The sequence below is a fragment of the Suricata suricatta genome, chromosome 7 (genome assembly GCF_006229205.1).
Source record: "Suricata suricatta isolate VVHF042 chromosome 7, meerkat_22Aug2017_6uvM2_HiC, whole genome shotgun sequence".
NCBI lineage: Eukaryota > Metazoa > Chordata > Mammalia > Carnivora > Herpestidae > Suricata > Suricata suricatta.
The window spans coordinates 23,506,170-23,522,389 of NC_043706.1; the positions used below are offsets into that span (position 1 = coordinate 23,506,170).

Genomic DNA, 16,220 nt, shown 5'->3' on the forward strand with positions numbered 1-16,220 from the left:
AATAGAGATCATACCATGCACACTTTCAGATCACAGTGCTATGAAACTTGAAATTAAACACAGGAAAAAGTCTGGAAAACCTCCAAAAATGTGGAGGTTAAAAACCACCCTGCTAAAGAATGAATGGGTTAATCAGGCAATTAGAGAAGAAATTAAAAAATATATGGAAATCAACGAAAATGAAAATACAACAATCCAAAATCTCTGGGATGCAGCAAAGGCAGTCCTAAGAGGAAAGTATATTGCAGTCCAGCCCAATCCCAACAAACTAGAAAAAGTGCAAATTCAAAATTTAACAGAGCGTCTACTGGAACTAGAAGGGAACCAGCAAGAGCACCCCAAGCCCAGCAGAAGAAAAGAAATAATAAAGATCAGGGCAGAAATAAACAATATAGAATCCAAAAGAACAGTCGAGCAGATCAATGAAACCAAGAGTTGGTTCTCTGAAAAAATAAACAAAATTGATAAACCTCTAGCCAGGCTCCTCAGAAAGAAAAGAGAGAGCACCCAGATAGACAAAATCATGAATGAAAAAGGATCTATTACAACCAATCCCTTAGAAATATAAGCAATCCTCAGAGATGACTATGAAAAATTATATGCCAACAAACTGGATAACACAGAAGAAATGGACAAATTCCTAAATGCACATACACTGCCAAAATTCAAACAGGAAGAGATAGAAAGCATGAATAGACCAATAACCAGTGAAGATATCGAATCCGTTATCAAAAATCTCCCAACAAATAAGAGCCCAGGGCCAGATGGCTTCTCAGGGGAATTCTACCGGACATTTAAAGCAGAGGTCATACCCATTCTTCTCAAACAATTCCAAAAAATAGAAACAGAAAGAAAACTTCCAAACTCATTCTACGAAGCTAGCGTCACCTTGAGACCCAGCAGTAGCACTGCTAGGGATTTACCTAGAATACTTATGAAAGAAATTGAAGAAGACACAAAGAAATGGAAAAACATTCCATGCTCATGGATTGGAAAAATAAACATTGTTAAAATGTCATTATTACCCAAAGCAATCTACACATTCAATGCAATTCCACTCTATATTGCACCAGCATTCTTCTCAAAGCTAGTACAAACAATCCTCAAATTTGTATGGAACCACAAAAGACCCCAAATAGTCAAAGTAATATTGAAGAACAAAACCAAAATGGGAGGCTTCACAATCCCAGACTTTAGCCTCGACTACAAAGCTGTTATCATCAAGATAGTATGGTATTGGCTCGAAAACAGACACAAAGACCAATGGAATACAATAGAGAACCCAGAACTGGACCTACAAATGTATGCCCAACTAATCTTTGACAAAGCAGGAAAGAGTATCTAATGAAAAAAAGATAGCCTCTTTAACAGATAGTGCTGGATGAACTGGACAGCACATGCAAAAAAATGAAACTAGACTACTTTCCTACACTATATAAAAAAAATAAACTCAGAATGGATCAAGGACCTGAATGTGAGACAGGAAACTATCAAAACCCTAGAGGAGAAAGCAGGAAACATTCTCCTTGACCTTAACCATGGCAATTTGTTATTCGCCACATCTGCAAAGGCAAGGGAATCAAGAAAAAAAAACCACTATTGGGACCTCATCAAGATTAAAATTTCTACACTGCAAAGGAAACAATCAAAAAAACTAATAGGCAACCGATGGAATGGGAAGAGATAGTTGCAAATGACATATCAGATAAAGGGCTAGTATCCAAAATCTACAAGGAATTCACCAATCTCCACACCCAAAAAATGAATAATCCAGTGAAGAAATGGGCAGAAGACATGGATAGACACTTCTTCAAAGGGGACATCCAGATGGTCAACATACATATGAGAGGATGCTCAGCATCATTCATCATTAGGGAAATACAAATCAAAACCACACTGAGGTACCACCTCACTCCAGTCAGAGTGGCTAAAATGAGCAACTCAAGAGGCTATAGATGCTGGCGAGGATGTGGAGAAACGGGCACCCTCCTACACTGTTGGTGGGAATGTAAACTGGTACAGACGCTCTGGAAAACAGTGGAGGTTCCTCAAAAAATTAACAATAGAACTCCCCTATGACCCAGCAATAGCACTACTAGGGATTTATCCAAGTGATACAGATGTGCTGATGCATAAGGGCACATGTACCTCAATGTTCATAGCAGCATTTTCAACAACAGCCAAATCATGGAAAGAGCTGAAATGCCCATCACTTGATGAATGGATCAAGAAGATGTGGTTTATCTATACAATGGAATACTACATGGCAATGAGAAATATTGAAATCTGGCTATTTGTAGCAACCTGGATGGAACTCGAGGTGTCATCCTAAGTGAAATAAATTCAGGCAGAGAAGGACACATACCATATGTTTTCACTCATAAGTGGAACAGGAGAAACTTAACAGAGGACCATGGGGGAAGGTAAGGGGGAAAAATAGTTGGGGAGAGATAGGGAGGTAAACCATGAGAGACTCTTGAATACTGAGATCAAACTGAGGGATGATGGGGGAGTGGGAGAGTGGAAGGGTGGTGATGGGCATGGAGGAGGGGACTTGTGGGGATGAACACTGAGTGTTATATGGAAACCAAAACTTGGCAATAGCCAATAAAAGAAAAAAAATCATTATTTAAAAAAAAATAAATAGCAGTGCAACTGAAATTCTAGGCAATATTCCTGAGAAAGAACATGTTCAGTGGGTAAAGCATTTCTTAGCATGTTTAAAAGAAGAAGATCCATTTCAAGTGATGGACATTTCAGCTCTTTCCATGATTTGGCTATTGTTGAAAATGCTGCTATGAACATTGAGGTACATGTGCCCTTATGCATCAGCACATCTGTATCACTTGGATAAATCCCTAGCAGTGCTATTGCTGGGTCATAGGGGAGTTCTATTGTTAATTTTTTGAGGAACCTCCACTCTGTTTTCCAGAGCGGCTGTACCAGTTTACACTCCCACCAACAGTGCAGGAGGGTGCCCGTTTCTCCACATCCTCACCAGCATTTATAGCCTCCTGAGTTGCTTTCTTGTTGATGGTTAATTCTGATTGTTAAAAATTGAAAAATATACAGAACAGAACACAATATATACTTCCAAAGCTGCAAAGGAAATAAGAAGGAATAAATTATACATTACCAAAATTTAAGAAAAGAAAGAAAAGAGGAAGTATAGGAAAAAACATGGAATAAAGGGTAGAAATGTGTTCAAAGGGTACAGTAATCAGAATAAATGTAAAGAGTTGGAAGCCTTTAAATTTTTTTATTTTTATTTATTATTGAGACAAAAACAGAGAATGAGTGGGGGAAGGGCAGAGAGAAAGGGAGACACAGAATCTGAAGCAGGCTGCAGGATCTGAGCTGTCAGCACAGAGCCTGATGTGGGGCTCAAACCCACAAACAGTGAGATCATGACCCGAGCTGAAGTCAGCCACTTAACTGATTGAGCCACCCAGGTACCCCTGTAAGTCTTTTCAAAGACATAGGTTTTCAGATTTGATTTTTAGAAATTTAATTCAGTTCTGTGCTATTAATAAAAGAAATACTTAAGAAATGACACAGAATAGTAAAAAAAAAGTAAATTGAAAACTTTAATTGGAAAACTTAAATTGACCAATGAATTTTAGGACAAAGACTCATTAATAGGGATAAAAAGGAACATTAATTAAAAGAAAAGGACAATTTTCTATGAGGTAATAATCATAATTTGTATGTTCTTAACAATATATCTCAATATATAAAGCAAGAATTAATAGAAATACAAGGAGAATGTATAAGGAAATTGAAAGATTATCTTCATAAAAATAAATACATGAAAGATTTCAATAGCATAATAAAAAAATTTGTTTAATTAGATAATAGGTGCAGATTTTCTGAACCTAATAGATTATACATTATTTTCAAACACACTTGGGACATTTATAAAAGTTGACTCTATTAATAACACAATCATATTCTTTGACTATAAAGCAATTCAATTAGAAATCTACAATAAAGAATACATGACAAGATATAAACTTATATATTTGTAAACTATAAAAGAGAAAATCATAATAGAAATTACCAAGGGAACACTTGTGGATTTTTACTTATTCCAGTTAGCTTGTTACCTTGCTAAAGTAGTAGCTTATTTTATTATCTTGATTTATGCTTTAGTAGTTTCTCCTATATTTTCCTTTTCCCCCTTCTACCACCTCTAATTTTTAAGACTTTTGCTTTTATTTCACTTTAATGTCATTTTCCAGAAATCAGTTTTACTTTTATAGTTTTTGTATTTTTATTTGTGTTCTTTATCCTCAATAGTGTCTGCTTTTACATTATAAACATATGTCTCAATGATTTTAAACCTTCCGTACTTAAATGTTTTTAACAGTTAAATCTCATCAACTTCTAATTTTCCCTCTTAAATATCTACTTTACTTCATTATTCCAAACTCAATTTTTAAAAATTATAATTCGATAAGGAATTTTTAGTGCTTTCATAAGCTCTTTTCTCTAACCTTTGAAAAATCTTCTCTCTGGGCACTTGGGTGGCTCAGTTGGTTAAATGTCTGACTCTTGATATGGGCTCAGGTTGTGATCTCATGATTGTGAAATCAAGCCCCACATGGGGTTCCACACTGAAAAGATTTTTCCCTCTACCTCTCTCTCTGTTTCTCTCTGTCTGCTTCTCCCCTCTCCCTCTCAAATAAATAAATGTTAAAAAAGGAAAAATCTTCTCTAAATTTCCTTCCTTCTATTTATGATTTAACTAAGTAGTTTTCTTCTTCTGTTAGTCTTTTTTTTTTTTTTTAAATTATGTAGAACAACAATCAAAGTGGCGGCGTAAAGGAAACTCTTCCGTACAGGTAGCGCTTGTGGCTGCTGCATCTCCCCTCCCTCCAACCATCCAGCTGCCCTCTGGTTCCTGCCAATGGGGGAACCTCAGAGCCCACTACAGTTGGGTTTCCATCAGAGGACTCTGGAAACCCCTGGGTTAACTACTCTCAGGGCTATGGTTTTCTCTGTATAGTTGAAATACTTGATTTACTGGAACAATTTTTCTTTCTCAGTACAAGATCTCTAATATACTATATACAAAAATGAATTACTTATTGTAATAAGGGAGTAATCAAAGTTGAGCTACTATTAGCTCAACATCTTAGATTCTATTTATATTTATATGCTTACTTTACAAAAATGTAGCTGTACTTACCTTGCTACTCTCTAACCTAACAGTACTTGGTGACATTAATATATAAGCTTTCATGTCAAGCATAAATAACTGCATCATATTTCATCATATGGATTTTTAACAGTTTTTGAACTGAACCCCTATTGATCACTATTTTGGTTATCTGAGACTTTCACAGCCTTCCGGTTTTATCTCTGTGCATATCATTGACTCTTTTTTGGGGTAAATCTCTGGCCAAAGTAGCATTTTCATCTGGTTCCACCCTGCCATTTTCCTCCTTCCACTCTGGGATGGGAAAGTTTGTTTGAAATGATAAAAGAAGGCCTTAGTTGGGGATTTTGGGAGGTGGAGGTGTGTTGGGGATTCTTCTGGCCCAGGGATAGCTATCAAACAAGATGGATGCTGATGGAGGCCCAGATAACCTCGAGTTTACAAAGCTCTCCTTGCAGGTAGTTTTGAAGATCCCTTCTTTTGAACTTTACTTTATTATTTTTTATTTTAGAGAGAGAGTGTATGCACAAGCAGGGAAGAGGGTAAGAGAGAAAGAGAGAGAGAGAGAGAGAGAGAGAGAGAGAGAGAGAGAGAGAGAGAGAGAGAGAGAGAGGGAGAGAGAGAGCTAAGCACAGAGCCTGATGTAGGACTCAATTCCATGACCTGAATTGGGGTCGTGACCTGAACCAAAATCAAGAGTCAGACAAAATCACTGAGCAACCCAGCCACTTGCTTCTTTTGTAGTTTAATATGTCCCAACTCCACCCATTACTTTATTCTAGTTTGAAGGTTGCAAAGAACCAGCAACCCATATCTTTCCTCTTGCCTTCTTTCTTTGTCTACTTTCAGCCCACCAGAAAGGTCTGGTTTTTAAGGTTTTTCTCTGGGAAATGAAATACATGAAACCTTTGTACTTTGGACCATTTATTTATACTACTAGCATGCCACAAGGCTGGAGGGAATGGAAGGAAAGCAGGAAGACCTTGGCCTGATCCAGTAAAGGGCTGGGTGGTTTTGTCATTCCATGAGATTCATTCACCATGCTCTTCACCAGACTGGGCTCCTGCATTGCTTGTTCTAATACTTTATTTTCAAAGTGACCAGCCTCTCTTGTCAGTGGGAATATAGACACTTTTTCTTGATATGTGGTTCTCCTTTGTTTTCTTTCCCTCTTAAGTTCAAGAAATGGGCTAGGGCAAATGTTTTCTGTATTAGGCTTTAAACACCAGAATATCTGCAGTCCTGATGGGTAGAATAGCTTTCTCCATTTGGCAAGACCCAAGTGGGGCAGCATAGATCCCCTTGGATGTCAGAACCCACAGGACTGAGAGGCCAGGGTCACCTCTCTGCTGCAGCCCCTTGGCAGAATTCTCAGAGCACATGGTTTCTTTACTTCTTACATATCTCCCTAAAGGAAAGGGGGCACTCTTCTGAAGAAGTTAGAGTCCCTGAAAGAAAATGTGGCTGACTTTTGGAGTCTTGTCCATAATGATAATATGTCTTCTTCATTCAGCTTTTTTTATTGGGCTTTCATTTGAATTCCTAGAGTCTACCACTCATTCAGTAATTAAAGTGTTCTTTCTTGGATGTTTGAGGTTCTAAAAATAAGGACCCTGATGTTTAGGTTTCTATGAAAGATTTTACTATGTAATTGTGGGAGACCTTAATGTAAAACTTACATCTTCCCACCTTCAAGGAGGTTTATGTCTTTTATCCTTGTCATTTTCATGCAAATATTACTGGAAACAGGGTAGGTCTACTCCTGCCCTGTCACTTTTAAGTGGTCCAGCTGAGCTGATAGGAACATCTTTGCAGTTTTGATTTGATTCTCTGGCAAACTTCCTGTTTTTCTCAACATATACATTATCTCAGTCAATGTGCATGCTCTCTGTTCATACATATGGCTTCTCTTTGGCTATCTTTTAAGTCTTTACTTATTTTATGTATTGTAAGGCAGAATTAATCATCTCTGGTTTATCTGAAAGTCAAGATTGGCTCATCTATTTATTTAACAAGTGTCTATGATGTTTCCACTATGAGTAATATCTGAACACCATCAGAAAATAAGTGAATCACTTTCCTATGAATAATTCTCTCAGAGGTGAATGTACTAGCTTAATGGAACATTTCTCTCTATAATTAAAGGACAGCAAATATGTTCTGCCCCTTTTCCAATGCCCAGAGTTTGTCTTCCATATATGTGGACCCAACCAATTAGATACCTTCAGAGGTTAACTCTTATCACACTCATAGAATATGACAGTGAAATGCCTTGCAGTGGGCACTGGATATGTATTTGTCAAATGAATGTGTAGTCCTCACTAAAAAGACTTAACTTTTTTCTAGAAATTGTATTCGGTACCTTCCATAGTTCTTATCTTGGATTATAGGTCAGCAATATATCAAAAATGAGATGCCAAATAGGAGACACACCAGAAGTATGTGGAGGTACCTGCACAATTAGTCTCTAAATTGTTACAAATTGGGAAGGGGGAAAGGAAGTAATGGGTTCACCTTACTAGCAGGTTGTGGAAGCCAGATAGTGATTCACCAAGACAGCAGAAAGGGTCTTTAGTATGGTGGTGGCTGCCTAGCACACTGCTAAGGGAATAATCCCACAAATGACTTTTTGAAGTGTATGCTGAAGTCTTCAGTCTCTGAATCAGAGAGACAGTCTTACCTAGCTGCACCATGGTGCCAAGAACCTGAATAGACTTCCAGGTTGTGGGAAGTGCCATGTTTGTGGTTTCTATATGCTTCTTCTCCCTGCTCCGTCCTTAAGAACAGAGCACCCAGTATCCCTCCTCAGAATGTCTGTTCTTGAAATAATTCATGTGCAACTCTACTCCGCGTTTTCTCTAATCTTCCGTTCTCTTTCTTAACTTCTGCTCTCTGCATGATATGCCATTGAGCAAAGTAGGTCTCTATGAATAGTCTGGTGCTATTATTATCCAGAAGTAGTGGTGTGCCGATAAATGTTTAACAACCATCTCTCCGGGAAAAAAAAAGGCCTGATTTGCAGTGTTTGCTGATTTCCATAGTGTAAATATTCCCACTATGGCCAATTTCAGGCTATCCACCTCCATCACTGAGTTGGGAAGGGATGTGCCTTCTCATTGGCCTGTATGAATGGGCTGAAGCACACCTCTGCCTAAAGCCTCTCAGAGGAGGCCCCAGGAGATACAGCCTACATGCTGGAGACCATGGGTCATCATGCAGCCATTCAGAGTTGCAGAGTGGGTTCTCTGGAAACAGGTTTGGGATGGAGTTTGGAGAGGAAGCACCATGGGGCAGAGGGAGAAGTCAAACTGACACAGGACCCCCAAAGTTGCCCTTTGTGGGACTGAGACAGCCAGGCTTTATACCCCTGCCTGTTCAGTCTCAGAATAGACCCTGAAGGAGCTGATTAGGGGCTGATACACTGGCCACAGCTGGGTAGCAAGTCCTTCTTCAGAGGGGGGCCTGGACAGTGCATCTCAGTGACAACCACATTCAGATGCATCTAAGTCAGAGCTTGGAGTCCCTGCCACAAGGGTGGGATTAGGACTTTCAGCAGGAGTCTTTGATGGCCCCTTTCTGCCTTCAGAGAACCACCTGGATCATTTGTGCTCTTTACTGGGTCCCTGCCAGCCCTGGAACTCAGCTTTGCCTGTAGTTTCCAACCTTGGGCTAATCTACTCACTGTGGAAGGTTCCAGCAGACCCCTTCCTGAATCCCACTGGAGTTCAACTCTGCTTTGTCTTCATAGCCCAGACCTAGACAGTTCTGCTGCACTCTCCCTGGGCGCCTGACCTCAGCTGCTTGGGGTTTCTGGCCTTGCTCCTCAGTGCTGGCTGCTGGTGGTTGAACCTGCCCTCCTGGACAGACGGGAGGGCTCTCAGCTCTGGGTTGGACTCTGGCCCAAGGGCAGGAAGCAGCGCCTGCCGTGTACACAGGTGGGGTAGGTCAAAGGAGAAACCTGGTGGGAGGAAAATGAGCAGATCTGGCCCGATGCCGGAGGAGATTAGAGTGACCGTAGAGGTCCTGTGGTTTATTCTCTACTTGACTTATGAGGCCACTGCAACATGTAGTAAACAACTGACTTGCCCAGAGGCCCACAGCTGGGTAGATATGATCTGGGAATAGAATCCTGCCCAGTGCCATTTTTACATATCTTTCCTCCTGAAGTCTGATTTGTTCCTTGAATTACAGTCCTTTTTTCCCCTTTCTCCTAGATAGTTTGTGTGTTTAGAAACAGCCTCATTAGCAGATTTTATATTCTCCTTGGTTAGCTTCTCTGAGCGCTCACCCTGTTCTGGCAGGTGGCCTGTCTGTTTGAGGAGGAATTATCTTGCCTGCCAACTGGGTGTTGGATTTACTTGCGAGCTGGGCCACAGGGAAATCATCTGGAATAGCTGAGGGGCTTATCAGGCTTCTCAGCCTCCTGGGCAGATGCCCTGCTAGTGGGTGCTTTTTGCTCTACAGTGAGCAGTCCCAGGCCTCAGCCCGGGTCCTTGAAGGATGCAGCCAGGCAGCATCCCCACGCTCCCCCCCACCAGCTGTTCTTCTGACCCCAGGTCCCAGCTCCAGGTCTCCCTCTTATATTTGCCACTTCACCCTCTTTCATCTTATCTGTTGTTAACATTGTGTCCAAAACAACTAATCCTATTTTACCCTTTTAATGTGATTTTTTCAATGTATAACATTTAATTACTTTTAAAACTTTCTAGCTTTTTAAAAAATTAATTTTTTACTTAAATCCAAGTTAGCTAAGTATAGAGTAATAACAATTTCCGGAGCAGAAGTTAGTGATCTGTCACTTACATGTAACCCCCAGTGTTCATCCCAGCAAGTGCCCTCCTCAATGCCCATCACCCACTTAGCCCCTTCCCTTATCCAATACCCTGCCAGCAACCCTCTTTGTCTTCTGTAGTTAAGAGTCTCTTATGGTTTGCCCCTGCTCTTTGTTTTTCTTATTTTTGCTTCCCTTGCCCTATGTTTATCTGTTTTCTTTTTCATTTCTTAAATTCCACATATGAGTGAAATCATGATTATCTATAATTCTTTATATCACCCCACTTTCCATTTTCCATTTCCATATATTTGATCTCTTTCTAATGTTTTGTTTTTTGCTAATTTTAATCTACTTATTTAACCAATGTCCCCCCTCAATGACAAACAAGAGGTCTCGACTTTGTGGTCGATGTGGGTGGGGACGCCATGTCTCAGCCATTGTTGTGGTGGATGTTCTAGGCAGGGAGGCTATGGGGCTCTGGGCATCCCTGAGCTGTGCCCTGCCCCTCTGGCTTCATTGGTCTCCCCTTCTCTGCTTAGGAGAATGCTTTGACTCAAAAGCCACCAGCAAGAGAGAGCTGGCAAAGCTCCTGGAGCCTACACATCATGGGTATAAAATAGTTAAATGCCAAAATTGGGAAGTGGACAAAAGGTGGAGTGTGATATTGCCAAAGGAGAAGAATGGTTGAGTCAAGGAGGCTTGAGGAATGATGGGAAGTTGTTTTGTTGGTAACAGTATCCAAATAGGAAGTTTATTTCTTTCTGCCAAAACCTAGGGGTCCTGTATCAATTACTCTCCCCTCACTCCATCATAGGACAAAGCAATGAGCATGAATAGAGAAGCCATTTCCCAGCTAACAAGCAGCTGCTGCCAGAACCCCGAGAATCCAGTGCCTTGAAGGAAGGGAGAGCATCGTGCATTTCAGTATCCAATGATCGGTCCTGCCTTCACCAGCATCTAGAAATAGAGTTGATGCAAACAGCACTTTAAAAATGGGGCTTTGAAGAATAGCAGACAATGACATAAAAGGCTCTCTGAGACTGGTATTAAAAATCCAGAATCAAAGAAAGACCAGACAGAAGGAGAGGATCGATGTATCCGAGCCAAACTAATACAGAGGCATTTACCCCAGCCAGGTCCGATTTCCCAGCGAGAGGGATTAAAAGTTAGTAATGACTCCACAGCGTGTAATTGTAGCTTGATATGTGGAAATTATGTTTAAATTGACTCTTCAGTCAGTGGCATGTTTTTCTTGTTCTTTCATGTTATATTCAATCCTTCTTAGGGATTTCTTTTGTGAAAGGACTTGTAGTAGTCTGTTAGGGCTCCCGCAAAGAACAGCACAGACCATAGAAATCTGTGTCCTCACACACATCTCACCTTCCCTTGGTGTGTGTCTGTGACTTCATCTCCTCCTTTGATAAGGATGCTGCTCTTATTGGATAGTGCCCACCTTCATGACCTCATTTTAACTTAATTACCTCTTTAAGGACCTCACCTTTGAACACAGTCCTGTATAAGGTACTGGGGGTGAGGATTTCAACATACAGATTTGAGGGGGATATATTCCAACCCATAACAGGACATTTCCAGATATTGTTGGAGATGGATATCTGGCGGGCCTGTACTTAAGTGACAATTTCTGCCAAGATTCCGGAGTCCAGGCTGTGCAGAGCAGGTAAGCAATGACCCCTTAAAGAATACTGCCCTACCAAAGGTTATTCCTTTCAGAATCTAAATCCAGTGAGCTGGATACACCCGTGGACACAAAAGCACAAATTCCTCAAGGTTAAGTCATTATCCCAGGGATAATACATGACTGTGGTTGCAATGCTTCCCTCTATCCAGTCCCTTAATGAAAAAATGCATGGTCTGAAGTCCATTGTCTCCATTCTCTGATGAAATCCATATTCTCTACAAATAGGTCTTGGATTTAAGCATGAGATTCTCTGTTCAGAAACTGTGTGTGTGTGTGTGTGTGTGTGTGTGTGTGTGTGTGTCCGGGACTGATGCTTTGAATGGGCCAGCACTTGGCAGTAGAGAGTGTCCAGGTGTAGTTGGGCCACTGAAGTGGGGTAGAAGATTTTGTTGAATGGATCTCTGGTGTCCCTCTCTCCTTGTCACTGCTGGCATAATCCCAATGTAATTTGGGGTTACTAATATGCCCAGTCAGAAAAACTGCCCTTCCTATCCTCTTATCTTAGGTAAAAATGATAATGTAATACAGTTATGGCCAATGAGGTATAAATGGAGATGACTGGAGGGCTTCCAAGGTTTCAGAAAAGCAGTTTAAAGGGAGCTGCCTCAGGCAGTCTGTTCCTTTTGCTCTTTGCCCTTCCTCCTTCTTCCTATCTATCTAAAAAATGGATGTGATGGCTGGAGTCCCAGCAGCCATCTTGTAAGCATGAGCATGAAGATGATAGAATGAAAATCTAGACAGAGCCTGAGTTCTTCATGATTTGGGGGACTGCCACACCAGCCCTGGTCTGTCCTTCCCCGGATTTCTTGTCATAAGAGAGAAAAACAAGCCCCCAGGGCTGCTGGTATCTATAATGGCTTCTCCTGGAGAACAGTGTGAACTGTCCTCCCTCGCATGGGCCACCCAGTGGTTTTATAAACTCCTATTTTGTTTAAATCACCATTTGGGGGGTTCTATTACCTACCATCAAATGTTATTGCTAACTGGTACAGGTGGTTTGCAATTATTCGAATCATTCCCTTGTTTTTCCTGGATGCATGCATGATAATACAGGGTCATTGTGAAGATAGGTGAGAAAATGCATGTAAAGCATGTGGCTCTATCCTTGCACACAGGTGTCCAGCAGATGGCCCTCCTGTTATTGTGACATCACTTGTCCCCTGTAGAGGAAGACTCACATTACATGTCCAAGTCTTACTTTTCCCTTGGGTGCTCTTCCCGAATCTCTCTCTCTCTAGCTGTCAACAGGACACTTCCGCAATTAGCAATCCTGTCTGTCCCCTCCAGTTTAGTCCTCAACTCCCTCTTTCTGATGACACTGTCTATCCGATATCTGCTCCTCCTGTCTATTGGTTCAGCTTGTCACTCCATGCCATGAAACATACCCTACCACTCCCTGCCACACCACACCTGATCACATCATGCCATACCATAGCGTGCGACACTATGCCATGTCACCCAGACTATACCATACCATCCCATGCCACAGCAGATTATAGCACACCAGGCCGTGCCATTCTTGACTACACTGCACCACACCATGCCACACCATGCCACACCGCACTATATCACATTACACTACACCAGACTATACCACACTGTACCAGGCCATGCCAAACTATGCCACATCTCACCACACCATTCCACACTATAATATACCATATCATACCATACTATGATATGCTATGTACTTATTAATGAACTCCAGAAGTTGCCCCAGACTTATCCCTACTTATTTTGGGGGTCCATTCTGTGGTCTCCATCATCTTTCCTGGCTTTGTACCCTTTGGTTGGGTGAACCTATGTGAACTGTATTCTTGACTTCTAAGGTCAGCTCCCAGCTCTGCCCTCTCCTTGCATTTTGGAATTTGCTCCAGCCTCATGGAGACACTGCCTCCCCCCTTCCTGGCAGTGCATCTCTTCCAACCCTATGCCTCCAAGGGTTGGGGAAACTGTTACTTTTTGTAGGAAACAAAGATTTCCTTTTGTTGGAAAAGCTATGTTGGGCACCTGGGTGGCTAAGTGGTGGTTAAGTGTCCAACTCTTGATTTCAGCTCAGGTCATGATCTCATGGTTTGTGGGATCGAGCTCCACGATGGGCTCTGAGCTGACAACCTGGAGCCTATTTGGGATTCTCTCTCTCTCTCTCTCTGCTCCTCCCTTGCTCAAGCACACACACACACACTTTCTCTCTCAAAATTAAATAAATAAAAATTAAAAAAATATAAAGCTATGTTAACATAAGTCTTCAATATTTACAGGTAATTTGTTATAGTTCAATGTTTAATTTTAAAACCCCCATGAGTTATCTTAAAATTTATTAGTAAGAATTTATATCTATGAACTTAAATATGTTTATACATACATGTGTATACACACATGTATATAATGAATGTATATAAATAGTTTTGAGAATTAGGGTTATTATGCATATATTCATATATGTAAGACACTTATTTCTTTATATAAATCATGCTTATTTCCTTTACATATTTATTTTCTCAGAAAATAAATAGAAAAGTGCAGTCTACAAGAAAATTCACCCCACTGACTGGTTTTGTTCCAATTTATGCTTCGGGACACCTGGGTGGCTCAGTTGGTTAAGCATCTGACTCTTGATTTTGGCTCAGGTCAGGATCTCATGGTTCATGGGATTGAGCCTTGTGTTGGGTCCTGTGCTGACAGTGTGAAGCCTGCTTGGGATTCTCTTTCTCCCTTTCTCTCTCTCTGTCCCTCCTCTGCTTACGCACTCTCTCTCTCTCTCTCTCTCTCTCTCTCAGAATAAATAAATAAACTTAAAAAAAATTAAAAGCCAATTTATGCTTCTAGTTTTCTTCCCTCTTTTAGCATGTATAGTGGTCTGACGTGGACAGTGTCCATGGATGAATGTACTCCGTGACAGTGACATTATAATTTTATGGTGCCCTCCCATTCCTTCCTGATCACTTCAGACCAAGGAGCAGTTGGGGGGTGACCATGCTAGAGAAACTAGTTAGCTACTTAACTTGCCACACTTTTTTTTCTAGTATTTCTCCACTGGTAAAGTGAGTTAATGTCACAATAGAAGACCTTAAAATAATTTTCATAGAGATAGAAGTTAAGTGTGCATATACATGTATATTTTTATCTGACATGAACTTAACATTTATTTAGTATGTGCTTTATTGTTTTGGCAGCATGGGTCCAGGACGCCATTCTGTTGACAACATTCCTGGGGGGAGGTTCTGATAGGAACCTTGCCCAGAAATGGCACCACATGTGACCAATTGCCAAGTTACTTTCCTTGAAACCTTCAGAGCCACTTGTGACTCCTTCTATTTTTCATTCATTCACTGTATTAGTGACAAGTTCAAACTTGGTAAAAGCTCTGCTGTGAGCACAAAGGAGAAGGTCAAGAATCCTTCTAGGGGAAGTCTTTGCAGAGGGTATGACATTTGAGCTCAGTCTTTAAGGATGATGTAGGTATACAGGAAGATACTCTTCATTTGCAATTGTTAATAGTAATTAAAGACACATCTTCCCCCCCACCCCACCTTTTTCTTCTTGGAATTATGCCTTGAATTTATCCCATTTCTTCCTTATTGATGATTGCCCTAGCTCAGGCTCTAGAGTTATATCTTATCCTTAGGCTGCAGCCTCTGAGCTCATGTCTCTGCTCCCAGCATGTCCTGCGTGTCACTCAGCATCTAACACAGAGGCTTTTGTACCCATGGTATTTATTGAATAATTTATGGACTAAATGGGTCATCATAAAATGCTGGTTTCTGATTCTGTTGTCTATAAATGTGCAGATGAAGCCTAAGCTCTATATTTCTGGCTTTTAACGTCTCCTACATTCTGGCCCTACCTGTCCTTTCTGCTCACATTCCCATTACATTTCTGCACTGACTCCCCTTTCTCTCCCACCAGATCTGCTTACTGTTCCTTCAACTCATGTGGAAAGTTCAGACCTCCCACTTTTGTTCATATGCTTCTGGACACCTCTACTGCTATCCTGATCTTAAACAGCCCTCAAGACCCCGTTAAGGGTTTCCCCCTTCACAAACCTCTCTTCTGTTTCCCTAAATGTCTTCCTTTTAAAAACTCATAACTTGTATTATTTATTAATCCACTTTGGAATTAATCATCCTTGTAACATAAGCAAACTTTATGATTTGTCTTATAGTGAACATGCTTTTGTGCCATCCACATCCAAATGTGCCTGGGCTCATTTGGTTGAACTGGAAATAGATCAGACTGGGTGCTATTGAATTCCTGTATTGAGTCCCATGTGCAGACTGTGTATAAGCTGTGAGCAGAGGGCCGTGCATCAGTTTGTGAGGATTGGGAAAAGCAGCATCTGGGTCTTCTTCATAGATGGCAAAGCACCATCCCAGAGCTCAGAACATCTGGGATGGAGCCTTGCACACAGCAAGTACTTATGTTGTGCTGGTAGACTGATAAATACCAAAAATCTGAACACTTTAACAGCCATGTTTTTTTTTCTCTATCCCTGTCTAAAAATCAGAAGCATCAACATAAATGCAATGCAAATTCAATTCAAACATTACATATATAACCCAGATGTTAGTTGGGTAACTCTGACC

At 40.8% G+C, this 16,220-nt stretch overlaps 1 long non-coding RNA gene across 1 annotated transcript; it reads right to left on the minus strand.

Moving 5' to 3' along the window:
- Positions 1 to 10,664: 10,664 nt before the first annotated feature.
- On the minus strand, positions 10,665 to 12,701 carry LOC115295555. Its single transcript, XR_003910468.1, has 2 exons — positions 12,599 to 12,701; positions 10,665 to 10,892 (listed from the first exon to the last, which is right to left on the minus strand). It is a non-coding gene; the product is annotated as an uncharacterized LOC115295555 (long non-coding RNA).
- Positions 12,702 to 16,220: the final 3,519 nt, after the last annotated feature.